This window comes from Geotrypetes seraphini, chromosome 2 (assembly GCF_902459505.1).
Source record: "Geotrypetes seraphini chromosome 2, aGeoSer1.1, whole genome shotgun sequence".
Classification (NCBI taxonomy): Eukaryota; Metazoa; Chordata; class Amphibia; order Gymnophiona; family Dermophiidae; genus Geotrypetes; species Geotrypetes seraphini.
In genome coordinates, this window is record NC_047085.1 from 348,584,449 (window position 1) to 348,606,912 (window position 22,464).

Genomic DNA, 22,464 nt, shown 5'->3' on the forward strand with positions numbered 1-22,464 from the left:
TTTCTTTGTCCTCTTTTCTCTTTTTTTTTAAAAAGTGGGGGGAGAAATATTTTTTTCTCTTTTTCTCTCGTGGACTTTGCCCATTGAGGTTTTGTTTTTTTTTCTTTAGCCATTGAGTTTAATTTGGTTGACGTGGTCTTTCCATCCATGTCCAGACCGTTAATAGGCTTCAAAAAGTGCTGCAGGTGCCAAAGGCCAATTTCTATCACCGACCTGCATAGTTGGTGCTTACAGTGCCTTGGGCCTGAACACTGGGTGGAATCCTGTGCTCGGTGTTATACCCTGCAGAAGCATTCAATTAAAAGCCGTAAACTTCAACAGGAGAAACTGTTCGGGACTGGTATAGACACTAAGGGCTCCTTTTACGAAGCCACAGTAGCGGCTTTTTATCCCAGGACAAGCAGGCAGCATATTCTTAACACATGGGTGACGTCACCGACGGAGCCCTCGGTACGGACCTTTTTAACTAGAAGTTTCTAGTTGGCCGCACCGCGCGTGCGCGAGTGCCTTCCCGCCCGACGGAGGAGTGCGTGGTCCCCAGTTTCTTCGTTTCCGCGGAGCGAAGAAGACGCGTGTGTTTTTTCAACGGCCGTTGAAACCACTTTTTTGCCTTCCCGCTCGCGCTTTTTTCCTTATTTTTTCTCTCCTTACCTTCGGGTTTATTTTTCTTTGATTTGCAAAAAAAAAAAAAAAAAAAAACTTTGCTTTTTCGCCTTTTTTCTTTCGTTTTTGCCCCGGCGGGGCCTGTTGCCAATATACAGGCCTCGGGCTTCGATTTTGCGGAGGCTATCTTCCCCTTCATGCCCCCGCAGGTCGGTTTTAAGAAGTGCCAGTGGTGTGCACGCCCGATCTCCATAACTGACCCACACAATTGGTGTTTGCAGTGTCTGGGTCCGGAGCATCGGGCGGACTCCTGCACCCGCTGTGCCACTCTTCAAAAGAGAACCCTTAAAAACCGAAGAATTCAACAAACTCTTCTCTTCGGCACCGAGTCGGCGATGGACTCCTCACCTTCAACGGCGGTACCTCAAAAATCGGCACCGTCGACCTCGACACCGACCGACCCCACATCGGCGTCGCTGGCGCCAGGTAAGCCGGCTAAGAAGCCTTCCTCTTCCCTCGAGCGCCCTCCAGCTACGGTGGCGACACCGTCCCTACCGGCATCGCACCGGTCCCGCAAACGCTCCGCCCCGATCTCGGTGAGTGCCTCGTCATCGGCCTCCTCATCGCCGGGGCGTGGAGCGGCATCCAAGGAACCGAAGAAAAAGAAAGCGGTTCCGATGCCACCCCTAGATGACCGTATCTCGGCCATCTTAAAGGCTCAACTCCAGGAGCAGTTGAAGAAACAACTTGAACAACTGTTGCCCACTATCCTGGCACCGCTCCTTCCGGTACCAGACCGGCCCGAGCCCCGTACCGAGCCCCCGGTGTCCACCCCTTCGGTACTGGTGAACACCTCCATGCCGATCCTTTCGGCCCAACTTCATGGCGATCCGGTGGTTCATTCTCAGGCCACATTGGATCCTCCTCGGCACCAGGCGGTACGGCATTCTTCTCGGGACCGAGATCGACGCTGGTCGTCCTCCCCTGGTACCGTTTCGGTGCGCTCTGGAAAGTCTTTGTCCAAGACTCGCCATACCGCGCCCTCCACCCCGGTGTCTCGACATGCACCAGAGGTCAGGGACCCTGACTTATGGGAGGAAACTCCTCTCGGTACCGAGGAGGATCCCTCCTGATCTGATGAGGAACCATCGGCACCCGATGCCACCTCTAAACCAGAGCAGTCCTCATTTTCTAAATTTCTGAGAGAAATGTCTGCTGCCCTGTCCCTTCCCCTAGAATCTGACTCCAAAAAGTCTCAAGCCTTTCTAGAGGCTTTAGACTTTGAGCAACCTCCTAAGGAGTTCCTCAAGCTTCCCGTGCATGACATCCTACGGGAAACATTCTACAAAAACTTGGAAAATCCCCTCACGGTACCGGGAGCCCCCCGTAAACTGGACAACCTTTACCGGGTCATCCCTATTCCTGGATTCGACAAATCTCAATTGCCCCATGAGTCCCTTCTGGTGGAATCCACCTTAAAAAAGACTCAGGGCTCCAGTGTCTATGCCTCTACCCCTCCTGGCAGAGAAGGTAAGACCATGGACAAGTTTGGCAAGAGGCTTTACCAGAATGCCATGCTTGCCAACAGGGCAAACAACTATTCCTTCCATTTTTCCTTCTATCTGAAACACTTGGTCCAACAACTGTCTGCCCTCCAGAAGTACCTTCCTGAGCGCAAGGTCCCGCTATTCCAACAACACATCTCTGGCCTTCTCCAAATGCGCAAATATATGGTCCGCTCAATATACGACTCCTTCGAGCTCACCTCTCGGGCCTCTGCCATGGCCGTAGCCATGCGTCGCTTAGCCTGGCTCAGAGTCTCCGACCTGGACATCAACCACCAGGATCGTTTGGCCAACGCCCCCTGTCTCGGGGATGAACTCTTTGGAGAGTCACTGGATTCCACCACCCAGAAACTCTCGGCCCATGAGACCAGGTGGGACACCCTCATCAAGCCGTAAAAGAAGGCTCCGCCTGCCCGACCCTATCGGCCTCAATCATCTTACCAGCGGAGGTTCTCAGCCAGGCCACTCAATCCGCCTCCCCAACAATCTCGGCGACCCCGTCAACAGCAGCACCATGCCCAGGCTAGATCTCAGGCCACTCAACCTTCTAAGCCTCCTCAGCCTGCTAAACAATCTCAGCCCTTTTGACTCTTCTCTCCAGGGCATAGCCAGTCATCCACCCTCGCTACCTCTTCCACAGCCTATCGGGGGTCGTCTCACCATTTTCTCCAGCCGTTGGGAAGTCATCACGTCGGACCAGTGGGTCCTCAACATCATCCGCCACGGCTACTCTCTCAACTTCCAGACTCTTCCACCAGACAACCTTCCCGTAGAGTCTGCTTCACACTCATCTCAAACCCCCCTCCTCCTGAGGGAGGTTCAATCCCTCCTCCTTCTCAATGCCATCGAAGAAGTGCCTCCAGATCAAAGGGGTCAGGGATTCTACTCCCGCTACTTCCTGGTTCCCAAAAAGACGGGAGACCTCCGTCCCATTCTCGATCTCAGGGACCTCAACAAGTGTCTGGTCAAGGAAAAGTTCAGAATGCTCTCCCTTGCCACGCTTTACCCTCTTCTTTCTCAACACGACTGGCTATGTTCCCTGGACCTCAAAGAGGCCTACACTCACATCTCCATCAATCAGAATTCTCGCCGCTATCTGCGGTTCCAGGTGCTACACCACCACTATCAGTACAAAGTGCTACCGTTTGGCCTCGCCTCCTCCCCCAGAGTCTTCACCAAGTGCCTTATAGTGGTGGCGGCCTTCCTCAGGTCTCACAACCTCCAGGTGTTCCCCTACTTGGACGATTGGTTGGTGAAAGCACCTTCATCTCAACTCGTGCTACAAGCTACTCATCACACCATCTCTCTCCTCCACCTCCTGGGGTTCGAGATCAACTACCCCAAGTCGCATCTGCTTCCCACCCAGCGACTTCAATTCATTGGAGCAGTTCTGGACACCACGCTGATGAGGGCCTTTCTCCCCTCCGATCGCCAGCGGACCCTGCTCCATCTCTGCCGTCAGGTACTCATGCATCCCTCCATTCCTGCCCGACAGATGATGGTCCTCCTGGGTCACATGGCCTCGACGGTGCATGTCCTTCCTCTGGCACGTCTCCACCTTCGTACGCCTCAGTGGACTCTTGCCAACCAATGGTCACAGACTACAGATCTTCTTTCTCATCCCATCTCTGTGACATCATCTCTTCAGCAATCTCTCCAATGGTGGTTGAACTCCTCAAATCTTTCCAGGGGTCTACTTTTTCATCTGCCCCCCCACTCTATGATCATCACCACCGATGCGTCCCCCTACGCGTGGGGAGCTCACCTAGGAGATCTACGCACCCAGGGACTTTGGACCCCACAGGAGCGTCGTCATCACATAAACTTCCTGGAACTCAGAGCCATGTTCTACGCCCTCAAGGCTTTCCAACATCTTCTCTGCCCTCAAGTCCTCCTCCTGTGCACAGACAATCAAGTCGCCATGTACTACATAAACAAGCAAGGCGGCACCGGATCTCGCCCCCTTTGTTTGGAGGCTCTGCGCATCTGGACCTGGGCCACGGACCGCAATCTCTTTCTCAAGGCGGTCTATATCCAGGGCGAACAGAACTCTCTGGCCGACAATCTCAGCCGCATCCTTCAACCTCACGAGTGGACGTTGGACCCTCCGACTCTGCTCTCCATCTTTGCTCGATGGGGCACTCCGCAGGTGGACCTCTTTGCAGCACCTCACAACCATCAGCTGCCCCAATTCTGCTCCAGACTCTTCTCTCCTCACCGTCTGGCTCCGGATGCATTCCTGCTCGACTGGAGGGATCGGTTCCTGTATGCCTTCCCTCCACTTCCTCTGATGTTGCGGACCTTGTCCAAACTCCGCAAGGACAACGCCACCATGATTCTTATCGCACCTCGGTGGCCTCGCCAACACTGGTTCTCACTCCTGCTCCAACTCAGCTCCAGGGAACCCATTCTCCTTCCTGTGTTTCCTACTCTACTTACGCAGCAGCATCAGTCTCTACTGCATCCCAATCTGTCTTCGCTCCACCTGACAGCTTGGTTTCTCTCGGGCTGACCTCTCCTGGGAACCTATCTCAGCCGGTCCGCCTCATCTTGGACGCCTCCAGGAAGCCGGCCACCCTCCAATGTTACCATCAGAAATGGACCAGATTCTCCTCGTGGTGTCTCCGGCATCATCAGGAACCCACCTCCTTAGCGGTGGAAACTGTATTGGAATATTTGCTCTCGCTGTCCAATGCTGGCCTCAAAACTACCTCCATCAGAGTCCACCTCAGTGCCATCACTGCGTTTCATGAGCCTATTCTCGGAAAACCCCTCACGGCTCATCCTCTGGTTTCCAGATTTATGAGAGATCTCTTCAATATCAAACCGCCTCTCAAGCCTCCTCCTGTCGTCTGGGACCTCAATGTGGTTCTCTCAGCACTCATGAAACCTCCGTTTGAGCCTCTTGCCACTACTTCGCTCAGGCTTCTTACCTGGAAGGTGCTTTTCCTAATTGCCATCACCTCTGCCAGGAGGGTTAGCGAACTACATGCACTGGTTGCTGACCCACCATTCACTGTTTTTCACCATGACAAGGTTGTTCTGCGTACCCACCCTAAATTCCTTCCCAAGGTGGTCTCGGCTTTTCACCTCAACCAGTCCATTGTGTTGCCCGTCTTCTTCCCTAAGCCTCACTCGCATCCTGGGGAACAGGCGTTGCACACGCTGGATTGTAAGCGTGCCCTTGCTTACTACCTTGATCGTACCAGAGCTCACCGAACATCCCCTCAGCTATTTTTGTCTTTCGATCCCAACCGTTTGGGTCGTCCTGTCTCCAAACGGACACTTTCAAATTGGCTTGCTGCCTGTATTGCATTCTGCTATGCTCGGGCCGGTCTCTCACTGGAAGGAGCTGTCACGGCCCACAGAGTCCGAGCTATGGCTGCTTCTGTAGCTTTCCTCCGTTCCACGCCCATCGAGGAAATCTGCAAGGCGGCCACTTGGTCCTCAGTTCACACGTTCACTACTCACTACTGTCTGGATGCGTTCTCCAGACGGGATGGACACTTCGGCCAATCTGTGTTACGAAATTTATTTTCCTAATGGCCAACCATCCCACCTCCCTCTTTGTTAGCTTGGAGGTCACCCATGTGTTAAGAATATGCTGCCTGCTTGTCCTGGGATAAAGCACAGTTACTTACCGTAACAGGTGTTATCCAGGGACAGCAGGCAGATATTCTTACGTCCCACCCACCTCCCCGGGTTGGCTTCTTAGCTGGCTTATCCTAACTGGGGACCACGCACTCCTCCGTCGGGCGGGAAGGCACTCGCGCACACGCGGTGCGGCCAACTAGAAACTTCTAGTTAAAAAGGTCCGTACCGAGGGCTCCGTCGGTGACGTCACCCATGTGTTAAGAATATCTGCCTGCTGTCCCTGGATAACACCTGTTACGGTAAGTAACTGTGCTTAATCATGCGCTCAAGAGGAGGCAGTAGCGGCTACTGCGGCTTCTTAAAAGGAGCCCCAAGACTTCACAACTATCGACGTCGAAGACTTTGGCATCAGAAGACCTTGCATCGTCTGGAAAGCCAGCTAAGAAGACATCAGCTTCTCAAACAGCTTAACAGATCATTCTTGCATTGAGTCCCTTGATGCTGACCAAGCAGCAATGCTCTTGTGGCTTGCCTCTCCTTCAAGGTGTGCAACCTCATCCTCTCCGAGGCAAGCTACAGCACTGATGGTACCGGCAGACAAGACACAGGAAGCAGTGCTTTCTTTCTATGAAAACCTTGAGTTTTTCAAAATGGAGCTGTGGCATATATTCAAACTACATGCACCAAAATTGATTACCTTGGTACCAGTCCAGCCTGAGCAGATGACCACCAGGTCCTGTGGTACTGCAACTAGTTCCCCAGTGGAACACCGACAGATATTCCTTCAGTCACCGTCGCTCTTCTTGATGCAAGACTTCAATCTGTTTCATCAAGACATCGACAATCCTCTTCTTCACCTTTACGTTCGAAGTCCAGAAAGCACCAGATTGGTACCGGAGTCATTGAAAGCATTGATCCTCTCGACGCACACATTCACCAAAGCCTATTTATGACTCTGACTTACAGTCTGAATCGGATGGGAACTTTTCTTTCAGACAAGTCTCCTCAGAAATCCCCGACTAGAACAAGATCCTCTGCAGAAAGGATCTCTTTTTCAAAATTTATAAGACAGGCAAAGACTTGCCTGTCAAACTTGAAGCTGATTCTGCCTACAGCACTGAATATCTAGAGGCCCTAGATTATGATGAGCCATTGGGAAATGCCTTTGACTATTACAGTGGCTCCCAGAAACCTTGATTCTCTGTATAAAATTGTCTTCTCCAGGTTTTGATAACCTACAACTTCAATATCAATCCTTGGTTGTGGAGTCAAATCTGAAAAAATCATTTCCATCAAAGGCCTACGCCTCAGTCCCACTGGGACGCGAAGGGTGCACTATGGCCAAATTTGGACGTCGCCTTTATCAGAATTCCATGTTGGCAAACAGGGTCCTTAATTACAATTTTTATTTCTCCTGCTATTTAAAGCACCATATTTAAAAAATGCCTTCTTTTGATAAATATATTCCTTCTCAACATCTACAGGAATTTCACAATATCTTCTGTATGCTCTCCCTTCCTAGACGATATATAGCAAGATCTGCTTATGATGCTTTTGAATTATCATCTAGAGCAGTGTTCTTCAACCACTGGTCCATGGACCAGTGCCGGTCCACAGAAATTTCCTGCTGGTCCACAGCACGTGCATCAGGCCTAAAACAGTGTTCTTCAGCCACCAGTCCACGGTGCGATCGATGCGGTGTTATCTTCGAGCCAGCTGCCTCTTCCTAACTGATTCAGTGCACGAAGCCACGGGCAGTGGCTCCTACGGGCATCCTGCGCCTGAACCGGAAACCTTCTCTCTGAAGTTGCAACGTCAGAGGGAAGGCTTCCAGATGAGGCACAGGACGTGCAAGGTGCAATTAGTACTATTATGGGGGCGGAGTCTGGGGTGGAGATTGGGTAGAGATGGGCGGGGTCTGGCCCACGACTTAGCCCCGTGTTCTTCAACCGCCTGTCCACGGACCGATGCTGGTCCACAGAATAATTCTTTTATTTCTGCCGGTCCATAGGTATAAAAAGGTTGAAAAACACTGATTTAGAGCTTCAGCTATGTCATTGGTGATGAGCCGTCTGCCATGGCTGAGAGTCTCAGATATGGACATCAATCTTCAAGACAGATTGGCTAATATTTCCTGTTTGGGGATGAGCTTTTAGGTGACTCTATTGAAAATGCTACACAAAAACTCACAGATCATGAAAAACATTGGGATGCTTTGCTTAAAACCAAGTCTAAACCTCCTTCAACCAGACCTTTCAAGCCTTCTTCTTCTTATTAGAGGTGTTACTCAACAAAACCTGCTGCACCTCATATGCCTCAGCAGAAGAAGCAAAAGCAACAGCGTCCACAAAAGGCTCAACCAGCAGCTTCTCAGAAATCTTCTCAGTCCTTTTGATGGGCTCTTGGAGAGCATAGCTGCTGTTTCTCTTTCTAAGCCTCTTTCCCAGCCAGTTGGAGGATGACTCCAGTTTTATTATCCATGCTAGGAATTAATAACAACAGACCTCTGGGTTCTAAAAGTCATTCGAGAGGGATACTCTTCTTTTTGATACTGTACCTCTAGATCAGGGGTGTCAAAATCAGTCCTCGAGGGCCACAATCCAGTTGGATTTTCAGGATTTCCCCAATGAATATGCATGAGATTTATTTGCATGCACTGTGTTCATGGTATGCTAATAAATCTCATGCATATTCATTAGGGAAATCCTGAAAACCTGGCTGAATTGCGGCCCTTGAAGACCGTCTTTGATGCCTGTGCTCTAGATCATCTTTTAAGAGAGCCCTCTTTCGACCATCAGCAGATGTCCTTCCTTCTTCGGGAGATAGACTCTTTACTTCTTCTGAATGCAACAGAAATAGTTCCACCTGCTCAGAGGAATTGTGGTTTTTACTCCTGGTATTTTCTTATACCGAATAAGACAGGAGGTCTACGTCCAATTTTGGACCTCAGGGGCCTGAACAAATTTCTGGAAAAAGGAAAAGTTTTGCATATTGTCTTCAGTGACTCTCTATCTCCTCTTAGATCGGAACGACTGGCTATGAGCTCTGGATCTAAAAGAAGCCTACACTCACATTCTAGTTCATCAGGCCTACAGGAAGTCTCTCAGGTTTCAAGTGACACAGTACCATTTTCAGTACAAAGTCTTACCATTCGGCCTTGCATCCTCTCCCAGAGTATTTACCAAGTGCCTGGTAGTAGTAGCAGTGGCATTATGAGCCCAAGGTCTTCAAGTGTTTCCTTATCTCGACAATTGGTTGATAAAAGACGCCATACCTCAAGGGATGCTTGCAGCCATACAATCCACAATTCTCTTGCTTCAGCAGTTGGGGTTCGAAGTCAATTTTTCCAAATCTCAACTTCACCCCTCTCAGACTCTGTAGTTCTTAGGAGCTCTGCTCGACATCATTCATCTCAGAGTATTTCTTCCTCAGCAAAGACAAGACAGTTCGATTCACCTTTGCATTCAGGTGTGTTACCTTCCATCAATCTCGGCCAGCCGGATGGTGGTGCTACTGGGCCACATGACCTCCACGGTTCATGTTACTCCTTTTGCGAGACTGCATCTCAGGACTTCTCAATGATCTCTTGCATCCCAGTGGTCTCAAGCTTTCGACCCATTGTCTCAGCAGATTACACTCACATCTTCTTTTCGTCATTCTCTACAGTGGTCGATGAATTCTTCAAATTTCTCCAGAGGGTTGTTGTTTCATACTCCTCCACATTGGAAAATTCTGACCATGAACTTGTCCAACTATACTTTGGGAGCTCATCTGGACAGTCTTCGTACGCAGGGTCACAGATCTCAGGATCAACAGCTCCACATCAATCTCTTGGAGCTCAGAGCCATAAGCAATGCTTTCAAGACTTTTCAGCACATTGTAACCAATCATTTTCTCCTGATACGTACAAACAGGTAGCAATGTATTACATAAACAAGCAAGGAGGAACAGGTTCTTTCATTCTCTGTGAGGAGGCCCAGAATATGGCACTGGGCAATTGCTCGCAACATATTTCTCAAAGCGATTTACATTCAAGGAGAAAAGAACACTCTTGCAGACAAGCTCGGCAGGTTCCTGGACGCTCAACTCTGCAGTTTTACATCAAATATTCTCTCTCTGGGGAACTCCTCAGATAGACCTGTTTGCGTCTCCTCCCAATCACAAGCTGCCTCAGTTTTGTCCTAGACAATACTCTCCCCAGCATCTGGAGGCAGATACCTTTCTCCATGATTGGATGCATAAGTTCCTCTATACGTTTCCTCCCATTCCTCTCATTCACAGGACGCTTGTCAAACTCAAACAAATCGGCCACCATGATCCTCATAGCTCCTTGGTGGCACAGGCAACCCTGGTTCTCCCTTCTACTTCTGCTCAATATCAAGTAACCAATCCCTCTTCAGATTTTTTCATCTCTTCTCATGCAGAGTCAAGGATCTCTTCTGCATCTCAATCTTCAGTCTTTACACCTGACAGCCTGGTACCTTTCGGGATGACACCGGCTGACAGTCATTTTTCCAATTCTGTGAGACTGATCTTGGAAGCATCAAGAAAACCGTTCACACAGCAGTGCTACCAATGAAAATGGACACGGTTTTCCATCTGGTGTACTCTTCATCATCATGATGATCCATCCATCTCTATATCTTCAGTACTGGATTATCTTCTACATTTATCCAACTCGGGCCTTAAGGTCATTTCTATTAGAAGTCATAATGCCGCTTTTATAGAGCAATGGTCAGACCACACCTGGAATACTATGTCCAACACTGGTCTCCATACCTGAAGAAGGATATAACACTACTGGAGAGGGTGCAGAGGAGAGCGACGAAGCTAGTAAAAGGTATGGAGAACTTGAGCTACAAAGATCGCCTCAGAAAACTGGGACTATTCACCCTTGAGAAGAGAAGACTGAGAGGGGATCTGATAGAGACTTTTAAATTGCTAAAAGGGATCGACATAATGGAGCAAACTCACTCACCAGCAGGGGGAAAGGATGGTGAGCAAGAAACAGCGTTATTCACATTGGCAAAGGTCATGGCCTGAAGCTGAGAGGGGACACGACCAGGACAAACGTCAGAAAGTTCTGCTTCACACAGCGAGTAGTGAACGCCTGGAACTTTCTCCCGAAAGAGCTGGTGGAGGAAACCACCATTCTAGGATTTAAGGGAAAATTGGATGCACATCTTCTTGCTGAAGACATTGAGGGATACGAGTGACCATTGTATTCGCCAGGGTGTGCCTGGCTGAGCCTCCGTGTGTGCGGATCGCCGGACTAGATGGACCCCAGGTCTGATCCGGTGCAGGCATTTCTTATGTTCTTTTCACAGACCAGTCAAGGGTAAACTTCTCACTGCTCATCCTCTCATAGCCAGATTTATGAAAGGACTTTTCAGTGTCAAGCCACCTCTCAAACCGCATCCAGTGATCTGTATGTGGTTCTCTCTAAACTTATGAAGCCTCCTTTTGAACTAATGTCTTCGGCTCATCTTAAATATCTCACTTGTAAAGTGTTTTTTCTTATTTCTCTTATGTCTGCCCATCGAGTGAGCGAGCTTCAAGTGTTGGTGGCGGACCCACCTTTCACAGTCTTCCACCATGACAAAGTAGTACTCCATGTACATCCAAAGTTTCTTCCAAAAGTAGTCACTGAATTTCATCTCATTAGCTATTGTACTACTAGCATTCGTTCCCTAGCCACACTCTCATCCTGGAGAAACGGCTCTTCATATTTTGGATTGCAAATGAGCTTTGGCTTACTATTTGCAAAGGACAGTCTCGTAGAATGTCTCCTCAATTGTTCGTCTCTTTTAACCCTAACAAGTTGGGCCACCTGGTATCCAAGAGAACTATTTCTAACTGGTTGGCAGCTTTTATCGGCTTCTGTCTTACGCAGGTTGGGCTGCAACTGGGGGGTTGTGTCACAGCACACAAAGTCAGAGCTATGGCAGCTTCAGTTGCTTTCCTTTATTCCACTCCTATTGCTGAAATCTGTAAAGCTGCTATTTGGTCCTCAGTTCATACATTCACATCTCACTACTGTCTGGAATCTTTTTCCAGACAGGATGGTCACTTCGGCCAAGCAGTATTGCAAAATTATTCTCTTAATGGCTAACACTCCCTCCATCCCATTCCAGTAAGCTAGGGAGTATCACATGTGAGAATATGCTGGCTGCTTGTCCTGGGATAAAGCACAATTAGTTACTGTAACAGGTGTTATCCAGAGACAGCAGGCAGATATTCTCACAACATACCCACCTCCCCTGGTTACCTTCTTAGCTTGCTTACGGAACTTAGGTACAGCGAGACTATGTCGGGCAGGAAAGCACTTATACATGTGCAGTGGGCAATCGCAAACTTTCTAGAAATCTTAAAGTGGCAATGCACTTTTAAAGTGTCCGTACTGGGGCTTCGTGGATGACGTCACCCACTTGTGAGACAACCTTCTGGCAACACAAGCAGCAAAACTCACCAATTCCATCTCCAACCTGCTGACAACATCGGACGACTTCAAAACATTCCGTAAAGAAATCAAAACCCTGCTTTTCAAAAAATTCATCCAAATATCTTAAACCCTCTTCACCTACCTCCAGCTAATTCACCTACCTCCAGCTAATTCACCTACCTCCATAGAATTCACCTACCGCCAGATAATTCTCCCCCAAATATCTCACCTAAACACCTTTAAGTAAATAGACCCCTAAAATAGATTGTAATCTTGCCTACTCTAACTGTATTCCATTTGTTAATATCACACAGTTCGGCACTGTCAGTTTACTATCCAACCCGTAAGATCCCCTAGAATTCTATCCAGCTACCCCCCCTTAAAAAAAAAAAAAAAAATTGTATCTTCACTGGAAAATGTCCAGTCAAATCTTCTGTAATGTGTTCATCACTGGAAATGTCCAGTCAATTCTTTTGTAATCCGCCTTGAACTGCAAGGTATAGGTGGAATAGAAATCCGTAATGTAATGTAATGTAATATCTGCCTGCTGTCCCCGAATAACACCTGTTAAGGTAAGTAACTGTGCTTTATTGAAATATAGAAGATCTGGGAAATTAACTCTACCCATTAATTTTGGTGTTTTCATCTTGGTTAAATATATTCTGGGTGATTTCACTAGCCCATAAGAATGCCTGAACATTTCTAATGCATTACTATTTGCAGTATTTCATAGATTCAAAATAAGAAAATGCAACCTTTCAGTCAATACTTTGTAAAACCTCCTTTGGCAGAAATAACAACTTAAAAATGCCCTCCTATTCTTGATTTTGGAAAATTTTCCCGGCTTTTATTGGCAGAACTCTTCAACAGTAGCTTGAATATAAAGTCTTCCTGCATGCACTGTATGTTTGAGGTCTCCTCATAGATTTTCTGTAATATTCAAGGCCCTGAACTGTGAAAGCCTTCATGTTCCTTTCCTGTAAAAATAACATGGTTTATTTAAAGGTGTGCTTTTGATTGTTATGCCAAAAAAAATCTAACCCTTTTCAGTTTTTTCATTGTCTTGGGGACATTAACTTTTACAATAAACTGATATTTAGTTGAATCCATTCATCCTTTTAAGCACATATTTCCTGTTTCTTTTAAGCATAATAAATCTATCTCCATATTAGCGGACAACAAGGTTTTTAGCTCCAGATATATCTTGTGTGATAGTTTCTATAGACTGAAAGCATTTTTTAGAGAAAATTTTTAGGTTTATCAAAGTGCTTTTTTTTGTATACTTAGGTGATGACTTTTGTGGTGAGGTTGAGGAAAAGGTTTCCTTCAAATGACTCCCCCATGCAGATCGTTATTGTATAATATAAGTGTTGGTGTACTGCAGTGGTCTCAAACTCGCGACCAGGGGGCCACATGTACTAGGTACTATTTTGAGGCCCTCGGTATCATAATCACAAAAGTAAAATAAAAGTTTCTTGATCATAAGTCTCTTTAGCTATAAATGACAATATTATTATTAAGACTTAGCCAAAAGGAAAGATTTATAAACTATAAAGAGTTTTACCTCCTGCAATATTGTCATTTCTTCAATAAGACATTAACTATTTTTTCTGAGGCCCTCCAAGTACCTACAAATTCAAAATGTGGCCCTGTAAAGGGTTTGAATTTGAGACCACTGGTGTACTGGGAACTTGGGTTAAACAAGTCATTGTATTTACTTGTGGGTCCTAGTTTGCAGATCTGACTAGGTTTTGGGCCTCTTCTAAATAACAAGGTAGAGTGATGAGAAACTTCAGTAGCCCCTCTACTGTTTGGACAACTTTTAAAGAAAACACGTCAGTTGAATCACTACACAAAATAAATTTCACCATTTCAGTGAAATTTTGAGCAGAATAAAGACAAAAGTTTTTAAATAAACCAAGAAAATCTAATTAAGTTTCCCTCTTGACTTGTCCCGGTTGCAAATTCTGCCCATTGATGGAGAAAGTAAATTTGCTTACCTGTACCAGGAATTTTCCTTAAAATAGGCTAAGTCAGCCACATACATTTCTCCTTAGACTTGAGTCTTACCTTAGCTTTACATTAAAGAAAGGATACTTGTGCTGGAGAGGCTGTGTGTGTACCATTGCACATGCTGAAAATTGTGTAGCTCTGTTCTGTATTGGTGCTTTAGGATGACGTCCACTACTGTGTAGCACAACAAAGAAAAATGGGGAGACCCAATGATCCACAGTGAAAACAATCCACCGATGAAAACAAAAACTGTGGATACAGATGTTCTGGAGATAATTTATTAAACACTGACATATAAAACCATGAAAATTTTTTATCATTGTACTTTTTTAATTGAATTTTCATGGTTTTATATGTCAGTGTTTAATAAATTATCTCCAGAACATCTGTATCCACAGGTTTTGTTTTTGTGACCACTACTGTGTGTAATTTACCTTGCTGCCTGCAAAGATTCTGTTAAATAGGCAGCTTTGTTTTACCAGCTGCTTTGTTGAACTGAGAACATATATTATAACAATCATAATATATAGCTGTTTTGGTTTAGAATTGAGGATAATATGAAGATTTCTGTGGAAAGTATAAATGCAGTTATGTATTTCAATCAGATTGTATAGAACAATGATTAAGAATTCACTCATTTTTGTACGTTTCTTTTTTTTTTTTAAATACATTTTTATTGTAGGAACCAATCACAAGAGATACAGTCAGCAACCAAGCCAAAAGGGAATAACACTATAGAAACAATAATCAGAGAGGCAATACAGCTAGGCAAGAGATCAAGCAATCAAACAAAGCTCTCTCATGAAAGTCCACAATTTTCAATTTTTAAACAGAACAGCAAGAAAACAAACCTCCCTCCCTCCCACCGCCCCCAATCCGCCCACCCCCACCCCCACCCCCATGCATCCTTAGAAACCGACCCAGCTTAGAACGAGTTCCAGCACTCCAGATAAGCCACTGATTGCCAGCTAGTGGCACCCTTCTTGCGTTGCCTTTCCCATACCGCCATCTGGGACATACTAGCTCTCCATTGTTGGAACGTAGGGCACACACTTCCCACCCAGTGCTGTAGAATTAGCTTCTTAACGAGCCCTAGAGCCACCAGCACAAAGCGTTGCAGAGGCGCACTAATACCAGCCTCAGTCAGGGGACCCGTGACACCAAGCAGCAGAGTCTTATACGACCATTCCAGGGAGCGCCCCAAAGCATCCTCCACCTCTCGAAGTACACGCACCCACAGCGATCCCACCAAAGAGCATTCCAAAAAGTGATGCACCAGCGTCCCCTTGAGAGCAGGGCACCGGGTACAAAAGACATCAGGCTACAGGCCCATAGCATGTCCGACGCAGCGGGTTATATACGCTCTATGCAAGATCTTAAGATGAATATCCTGTAAAGCAACGTTAGGAGTCGCCCCCGCACCATCCACAAAACACTGAGACAACTCATCTGCCGTAACCTCTTCACCCAACTCAGAGCTCCAGCCCTCTGCCATCCGGGACAGAAAAACCTCAGCAGGTCTCCAGTCTCTCCCTAGCTTGTACCAAGCCGATAGCGAATTAAATTCAAGCGAGAGGGAAAGGAAAGCCCTGTCCAACGGGGAAAAAGTAGGCAACCACCCGGACGGCAACCTAAGCGAAGAACAATAACTACGTAGTTGTAGATAGAACAGTACGGACCCTGCACTCCACGCCCAGTGTTCCTGACATGCAGGAAAATCTGGCAGTCACCCCGAACCCAACTCTATAAGCTGGCCAACAAATCGGCACCCGGATCGACTAGCCCGCACGAAGAAAACATGCTTACCCGCAGGGAAGGCAGGGTTAGCCACGAACTCCAAGAAAGGAGAGGGGCCCGACGAGCCCCCCAGTACCCTGCGCCACCAACCCCAAGCGGTCCGCAAAGGTCGTAACAAGGAAGCACAAGAGCCAGCCCCGGGTCTCAAGATATTAAACACCAACACCGGAGCCGCCAACAAGGACCAAAATCCCGGCGGGGCAAACTTGGTCTCACCCGTGTAAGCTTCATGCACCCAGCGAAGCAGAGCCGCCACGTTATAGAGACGGAGATCTGGGAGATTTACACCTCCCTGAGACCGCTCTCTAATAAGCTTTTGGTAACCAATTCGCGCCCGTCTAGATCGCCATATGAAAGATGAAACAATACCTTTATATTTCCTAATATCTCTACATGTGACCCACATAGGCACCATTTGCAGAGGATAGAGCAACTTTGGCAAGAGGACCATCTTAATAAGAGCGATACGACCGAGAAAAGAAATCGGAAAATCCATCCACCTCTTACAAAGCGCTCCAACCGCATCCAGTTTGTCCAGCACATTTTTCCTATATATCACCCGAGGGTCCGCATGCAAAAACACTCCCAGGTATTTAAGCGTACCCCCAGACCATTTTAATGGAAAGGAAGGGTCATGATGTGCCGCACATTGTGAGTTGACCGCCAAAGCTTCCGACTTTTCAAAATTAATACTCAAACCGGAAAACATGCCAAATTGTTGGATAAGCTGAATTAGTACAGGCACACCCGTAGTTACATCCCCCAAAAATATAAGCATATCATCATCGAATAGATTAATTTTAAATTCTTGCGTCCCCAGTTGTATACCCCGCAGTTCTGTAGTGTGCCTGATCTTAGCTGCTAGAGGTTCAAGGGCCAACACGAACAGCATAGGAGAGAGCGGACATCCCTGACGCGTGCCTCGAGCTAGGGAAAAGGAGGAGGTGAGCGCCCCATTCACCAAAATCTGTGCAGTCGGCTGCTTGTAAAGTGAACGGATCCCGGCCAGAAAGCTCCCCATAATACCCATCTGTGGCAAAATCCAAAACAAATAATCCCAGAGAACTTTATCAAATGCCTTTTCCGCATCCAGACTGACAATAAGGGCATTCTCTTGACCCGGATGTTTCCTTAGCAGTGCAGGGTTCTGCAACACAGATAGTGCTCGTAAGACATTAGCAGAAGAATACCGCCCTGGGACAAACCCGGCCTGGTCCGGGTGAACCAGACCGGGCAAGACCTGGCCAAGACGCGCAGCCATAAGGGCCGCAAAAAGCTTAATATCTTGATTCAACAGAGATATAGGCCGATAAGACCCCAGCTGGTCCTCCGCTCTTCCGGGTTTCGGTAACACAACAATATGAGCATGAGTAAGCCGATGTGAAGGCAAACCCCCCTCACACAAGGCCTGACATAAAGCCTGAAAGGGACCAATAACCCTCTCCCCTAGCAGTTTGTAGTATTCAGGGCCCAGGCCATCCGGGCCAGGAGCTTTCGCGAGCTTTAAAGCCCGTATAGTTCTCTGGATCTCAATTCCCTGCACCGGTGCGTTAAGTGCATCTCTCTGGACCTGGGACAGCTCAGGAAGAGGAAGGCCACGAAAAAACTCTGCTCTCTGCTCAGTGTCACAGCTCCCCCGATCATAGAGAGCCTGATAAAACTGTACAAAGCTCTGTTGAATAGCCGCGGGTGAAGTTGCCTCAGAACCATCAGGAGCCCAAATTTTGGGAATATTTCGCCTGCGGGCCTTGTGGTTAACCAAGGAGGCCAACAATTTCCCTGCCTTGTTTCCCCATCTATGCAAACGGTATTTATACATCTGAATATCCCGTAGGGCCCTCTGCGCCAGTAAATCATTAATTTGACATCGCAGCTCCATATATTGGCTCTTGAGGGCTGTGGAACTCTTTCTATGCAACTCCCCCCGCACCAGGCCCAGCTGACGGGTCAGATCCAGCAGTGCCTTATCTTGTACCTTCCGCTTATGGGAGGTATAAGCTATAATTTTACCCCGTAGAACAGCTTTACTAGCCTCCCAAAATACCACCTCGGAAACATCAGAAGAGGAGTTATCGGCTAGATAAGAATCCCATTGGTCTACCAAAAAAGTGCGGAAATCATTATCCTCATACAATGTGGGATTCATTCTCCAGCCAGACAAGGTCCTCTGGGGCGCCTGGTGATCAAGAAGCTCCATCCAGACCACATGATGATCGGAAAGTACTCCATCCTCAATCATCACTCTCCGGACTCCAGACAAAAGGGGTGGGGCAACTAACAAGTAATCCAATCTACTGTGTACTTTATGCACTGGAGAGTAATAAGTAAAATCAGATTCGTCTGGATGGAGCGTGCGCCATAGGTCCACAAGGCCCAATTGCGAAGTGACAAAGTTGACCCTCTTGTGTTCCCCCTGATGTAAACGAGGCTTAGGAGGCTTACAGTCAATAAGGGGATCAGCAGTAATATTGAAATCCCCACCGAGCACCAGTTGGTACTCAGAAAAGGGAGCAAGGGCAGCAACCAAAACAGAGAAAAAACGATGAGAATACACATTAGGGGCATATATAGAGCAAAAAACATATTTCGTTCCCTGAAACACCCCAGCCCAGATTACATACCGGCCCTCAGAGTCCGAAATCACCTTGTGCACAGTGCAAGTATGTTTCTTATGGAAAAGCACAGCTACACCTCTCTGTCTGTTATTAAAGGAAGCAAAGACAAGCTCACCCACCCAGTCCCTGCGGAGCTTAGCATGCTCAGAAGCGCTGAGGTGTGTCTCTTGAAGAAGCAAAACATCCACCTGTAGTTTCCTACAGTATTGAAGTACCTTACTACGCTTAACAGGAGAGTGCAACCCATCTACATTAAAGCTAGCAACCTTAACCCCAGACATAATAACCAGATATATCCAAAAAGCACAGAGAAGACCAAAGATCATACGGGACGGTAGCACCAGCCTCCCAGCCGAGCCGGCGCTCTGTCCACTCAAACAAAGAATCAGACTGAACCAGATTCCCAGGATGCAACCCAGTCCCCAAACTACCCATCAACTCAACTGCCAACTTCTTCAAACAAGCCCCCCCCATACAATCAAAGTGGCCCTCACCCCTCCCTCCCAACAACCCCACCACCCCTTCCCCCATCCATACTGGCGACCACACCCCCATGTCACCAACACCCACTGCAAACAAACACAGATGCTCACACTCACCCCTCACCCTCCCCCAATCTCCCCCCCCCCCCCCAAGCAATCCCAACCACAAGTACCAGTCTCATCCAGGACCGAAATAAAATAGAACAGTAGAGAACTGAGGACAGGAAAACATCCCAGCCTCTGGACATAAAGGCCAAACACAGAAGGTCAAAAAGTAGCAGAAGAGAAATCAAGACAGCCAGACCCTCGCCACAAAGGAAGGTATCTAGCTTTCTCGGTCAGGCCAAAGAGAGAATCTGAAAATGTTTATCAGGTGTCCAATCCCGCTCTAAAGCCGGCTGAAAGGGGCAGGAGCATCCCCTCCACAAGTATCTTTTCTACAAACTGCCAAAGTTCCCCCACCTCGTATCTGGAGGCAGTGCAACTATGTCCAAACAAAAAAGCTCCATCCAGAGGGCAGCAAAGCAATCCAGACAGGCAATGGTGGTCCTTGTCCTAGATTAATCCATTGGAAAGCACGGGAGGCCCTAAGGCTCACCCCCAGATCAAAACTCTCCTTGTCCTCTGGCAGGAATGCCCCCTGTAGAGTGTGGTCCACTGAGGCTCCAAACAGTGCTCAATAGCACCCTCAGTGGCTGGCCACAAAATAGCACCCTGACGTATGGCCCGGCCTGGAGCCACCCTGCAGGACTGGATTCCAAACAGGAACCAAAAAGCACAAGAGAAAAAAAAACCAAATAACCAAGGTCAACACGATTATTCTTCAAAGTCAAAATAATCTCAGATTTTATTTCTCATTTGTCCCAAGGTAAGTATGCTTTCCAAAACAGCGGACAAGCTTGTCAGAATGTTCTTCTTACAGCAACACAAAAAGTAGAAAAACAAAACCAGCAAATAACAGTCCCAATCAAGGCATTAATCTGCTTTCAGCAATGTTTCTATTCTAGTTGTGGCAGAGGGTTTAATTACCCCAGCCTTAGGGTTGTCTACTTCCCAAAGCAGACAGCTTTCAAAACACAAACCAAAATATAGTTCAGTGCACAGGTTCAGCACAAGTATCTCCAAAGTTCACACAAGCCTCTGGCCAGTTCTAGTCACTGCCAGGTCAGGAGAGTGATAGGTTTTGCAAATTCAAAGCCTCTAGACCGGCTTTCAAAAATTCCCTCCCAGGGTGTTAGCAAAACCTCTCCCAAATACAATCCCCCCTTTAGCTTGCATTCAAAAGAAAAAATTGTTTCTTCAAACAGTCCAGAAACACCAACCTCATTCACTGCTTGAGAGTGGAAGTGAAGTTCACCTGCATGGGCTCAACAAACTCAGGAGCACACTCTGTTAGGCATTCTTCCACATCCATGTCCTGACTTTCCAGAAAGTTTAATTCTTCAGCCTGACCAGACTCTATCACCTCCATAGGCATAGGTTTGTTGCACCTGCTGGGCTCCAGGGACTCTCTAGGGAGAAAGAGCTTAAAACCTCTCCCTAGCTGGCTTCCCTTCCTGTTCTCTGAAACAGGTTTATATACCTTGGGGCAACGCCCTGCTGTGTCAGCCCTGGCAGTGTTCCAAGGGCCTCTTGGGCTCCCCCGGTGGTCAATGTAATTATCTACTTCAGAAACAACCTGTCCCTTCACAATTCCTCCCCGGGTTTTCTTTTTTTCTTCTTTTCTCTCTGTCCTAACTGGGACCTGAACAGGGAGAATACCTGGCTGGTCACATACTCCCACCCTTAAACGGTGCTTATCCCTATAAGCACGGGAAAGAGAGGAGATCTACAGAGAAGAGAACCCAAAAAAAAACAAACAGATTAACATTATCTGTGTCTCCTATTTCGATATTTCTTCTCCTCTGGACGAGGATTAGGGCATAGATTCCCAAAATCCTCAGGCCAATGCAAAACCGGAGGTTCCGGAGCTTTAGCCTCTATTCTTTCAGGAAGAACCTCAGTCTCTTCCAATTCTTCAATTCTGCTAGTTATAGCTGTCATAACCTGTGCTAGTTCTTCAAAACGCTCCTGGACTTGATCTTGAAAATGTGTGACGCTACCTCCTACGTGTTTTACTGAATCCTTAATGTTACCTAGTTGCACAGCCTGTTGCTCTATCTGGGATTTGTTGTTCTGGCTTTGTTTAACCAGCGTAGTTGGTTCAACTCCTTGGCTAGCCCAAAGTTCCTGCTTAGCCTGTATTTTCTTCAGTTGTTCCAATATTTCCTTTTGGCAGGTCTGATTATCTGTTACCTTTGCCTCTATTTCCTGTATCTGGGTTTTTGTTTGATCTACTAGCTTTCGGACCGTGTCCACTTGCTGCTGTCCTTGCACTACCATTTCCTGTTTCAAAGTTTCTCTTAATTCCACCATACCATTATTGGCCGGTGGTTTAATCTCAGGGTTGTACTTAGAGACAGCATCCAAGCATTCCTGCCGTAGAACTTGCATTTCCCCTTTCCACTGGGACACTTGTGTATTTGTGAACTCTTGTATCTTGCTATGTAAGGAAGCTAGTTCTTGTTGGAGGTGTATCGCCCTTTCCTTAAAGTCACACCCCTCATTGTCCTGTGATGAGTTCATCGCAGGTTTCGGCTTTTCTTCAGGGGCGCCTACCCCTGTAGAACCAAACCCCTTTGTACCTCTATGGGTTTCCCTCAAATGTGCCCAACGTTCCAACCTTGCATGCCAGATCCTTTCACACACCATTTGTGCTATCCTATCCCCAGTCTTTACTTTATACTCAGTATCTCCCTGATTTACCAGAAGTACTGAGACATTGCCCCTATAATCGGGGTCGATAATCCCTGCTGCCACATCAAGGCAATGTTCTACTGCCAAACCAGATCGGGCTCCGATCCTGATATATGAGCCTGGGGGAGGTGAAACTTGTAAGTCCGTTTTAACCAAAGCCCGGCCCTTAGCTGGTATGACCTGATCGTGGGCTGCATAAATATCAAAGCCTGCTGCCTTGGAATATGCCTGGGTGGGTGCCTTAGCACTGTCGGAGAGTGGGAGTGAAGTTCACCTGCATGGGCTCAACAAACTCAGGAGCACACTCTGTTAGGCATTCTTCCACATCCATGTCCTGACTTTCCAGAAAATTTAATTCTTCAGCCTGACCAGACTCTATCACCTCCATAGGCATAGGTTTGTTGCACCTGCTGGGCTCCAGGGACTCTCTAGGGAGAAAGAGCTTAAAACCTCTCCCTAGCTGGCTTCCCTTCCTGTTCTCTGAAACAGGTTTATATACCTTGGGGCAACGCCCTGCTGTGTCAGCCCTGGCAGTGTTCCAAGGGCCTCTTGGGCTC

The 22,464-nt window shown here is 47.4% G+C and overlaps 1 protein-coding gene across 11 annotated transcripts in view; it reads left to right on the plus strand.

Moving 5' to 3' along the window:
• CLASP2 (cytoplasmic linker associated protein 2) overlaps positions 1-22,464 on the plus strand; it is a 650,335-nt gene that overhangs the window by 64,405 nt on the left and 563,466 nt on the right. The window lies entirely within an intron of this gene.